Consider the following 3,040-nt stretch of genomic DNA (forward strand, 5'->3'; position numbering starts at 1 on the left):
AGGCTGAATTAATATTCAGGTTAAGTTAAATAGAAATCATAAGACTGTGGTATTATCATAAAACCTTCTCTATTCGGCTTACTCGGCTATATCAGATGACAATACAGATGCAAGGCAGCAGGAAGGCGATCATGAAGAGGAACTCCTTGGGCGATCGATCGTTCTTGTCGTGCAATATCGAGCACGAACCAATGCTCGTATCCAGGCCAAAGCGTCCCCATATGCCGCGCCACGCGGGAATCATGATCGAGAAGGTGATCAGCCAAGTGCTGGCCACCATCAAGGCTAGATAGCGTCGCTGATAGATGCTGGATGGATAGAGAGAGAGAAAAAGAGCGAGTAAAGGGGTAGTCAGAGATCACTTAGGAGATCTATCTGTTGTTCTATCACACTTACCGCGGATACTGTCGTGGATTGATCGTGATAAATTATTAATTGCGATTCATATTGTTTTGCTCTCATCTTTCGTTTTTAAACCACGTCTCTACCACTGTACTATTTAAATTAATTCTGCATGCCAAGTCGGCGATTTCTTCAAGGCTTGGCCTCGGATTTATTGCAAATGACTCACGTAAGACACCCTTCGCCAGTGAAGGAATAATGGTTCTCCTTCTTGAAAAAAAAAGACTCGATACAGATTAATTTAGAAGTGGATCCTAACGATGTTTGTGGTTCTAGTTCTGGTTCATGGTTCACGGTTCTAGTTCATGGTTCTTTGTTGGCGGGTTTCCGCCGGAGGACTAGAATTTCGCATGTGTGTTTCTATGTTTACTTGGGATACCCGCTACTCTTTTAGTAGATGTTCTTAAAAGTCAACAAGTTCGGTATTTGGGATTACAAAATTTGGGGACAATTCTTTTTTATACCCAATATACCAATAGGGTAGAAGGGTATTATAACTTTGTGCCGGCAGGAAAAGTATGTAAGGTAGAAGGAGGCCAAATACGCAATTTGGTATATTTTTAGAATTTTTGTAGTATTTTCGGTATATTTTGAAAATAATATCGGAATATTTTACTTTTATTCAAAATGGGTAGCGGGTATCTCACAGTCCAGCACACTCGACTGTAGCTTTCTTACTTGTTTGTTCTTTATTTGCTATGTAGCCAAATTAACACTCTGCCAATTGACGGGTTGGAGTCCCTGTTGGAGAATTATGTAGGTTATGGGACTGGGATTGATGTTTGTGCTGCTTTGGGGAGTCTGGGGGGAAAGTTGGCAGCAGTCGTGGTCGGTCTGGTTTGGTTGTTGGTTGGTTGTTAGTTGGTTGGTTGGATTACCGCTGTAATTAAAACACTTCCTACCTTCTCCTTGCGCGCGTCGGCAGCACGCTGGGCGCATCGGGATCCTCCTGCGCGGCATCCGGCCGCTCCTGCCGCGACTCCTCCATCACCAGGCACGCCACCAAACGGGGCATTTGTTTCATCATGTTTTTGTGCGATAGCTTTCCATTCTCAAGCTTGGAAATAGTTGTTTGGGCCAGTGATCGCAGGCCATCAAAGCGTGGATGATGCACAATTTGAAATTTCTGCAATGGGAACTAATTGAAAAAATATAAAAGAAGGAGGTGTTGTAGGAAGGTTACCAAGTCGTTGCGTATTCTAAGTCTTATCTGGTCCTACAGCATATGAATGAAATATAATGGAAGTGAAGCCAATCAGTGCCTTTTTACTATTGATTGACCACTATATATTAGACCATATCAAAACTTGCACCGAATTAGAAGCTTCAAGAGTTTCAGAGTATTCATTAGAATACTGTATACACGTGGTGCATACGAAGCATAGGAATTGAAGCTGTCATACTTATGGAACCAAAAATGGGGTCCTGAATTTCCTGAAGTGAACTTGTAGTAATGAGTCTACTGGAGCCTTTTACCATGAAAGGAAGAACTGTAACAATTAATATTTTATCAATACTATTTATGAATTATTTAAAACACTACAGCACATCAAAATTTACACACTCAATACGTTTTTTTTATCACCATTCAAAGTGACTGGTGTTGGTATAAATAGGTATAAAAATTGCACGGTAAATAAGTTCGCAAAGGATGCAGCAGAAACGTTTCTATTTTCGGCTATTATTATTTGATTTTTGATATCTTGTGACTGAGATGATGGAAAAGATGATGTATTGGAGTCGCTCATAAGTGGAGTGCTCGCACGAAAGATTTGTTGTCGTGGATACACCTGGATTGGCATCTGGCATTGAACTTGTCTATTATAATTTGTATTATTTAGCTTATTTGGAATGTTTGCAATGCTTGACACCCCTTAATACGTCAGCATATTCATACGGCCTTGCATAAGGAGTTCGTCTATGCAAAGGCAAAAAGATGCTGCTCCTTTGACAACTGCTTAAACATGGCAGCCCAACCTTCAGCAAATATGTCAGCTTCACATTTTGGTTGCTTTTCGCTGATGTTGTCCAAGTTGTTGTTGTTGTCTGTACGAACTCCGATGATACATCATGTTTTCGTTTCGGTGCCTTCGGCTTAAAAATAAAATTGACAATTAATTACGTATTTCATATTATATTATTTTAGATTCCAGAAAATTAAGAATGGAAAGAAACTGCTGATGATTTCGAAAAACAATGGAATTTCATTAATTGCATAGGAGCAATTGACGGAAAGCATGTGCATATTAAGAGACCAAAATCATCAGGATCATTCTATTTTAATTATAAAAAAAAAGTTCAGCATTGTCCTGATGGCAATAGTAAACGCACAATACGGATTCATTTGTGTGGAAGTTGGAGCAAATGGCAGGGCATCAGATGGTGTATTTGCACAATCGGAATATAAAATTCCGAAGCCTCGCCAAATACCAAATACATCATATGAACTGCCATGTGTGATTGTAGGGGACGACGACTTTCCACTGTCCAAAATTTGATGAAGCCTTATAGTCGTCACAAATTGGAAAAGGAGGGGCTGATTTTCAATTACCGCCTCTCAAGAGTTGGGCGTATAGTAGAAAATGCATTTGGCATAATAGTGAACAGATTTAAAATACTTCTAAATACTATCCCCCTT

Source organism: Drosophila sulfurigaster, unplaced genomic scaffold, assembly GCF_023558435.1.
Source record: "Drosophila sulfurigaster albostrigata strain 15112-1811.04 unplaced genomic scaffold, ASM2355843v2 contig_147_pilon, whole genome shotgun sequence".
NCBI classification, from domain to species: domain Eukaryota; kingdom Metazoa; phylum Arthropoda; class Insecta; order Diptera; family Drosophilidae; genus Drosophila; species Drosophila sulfurigaster.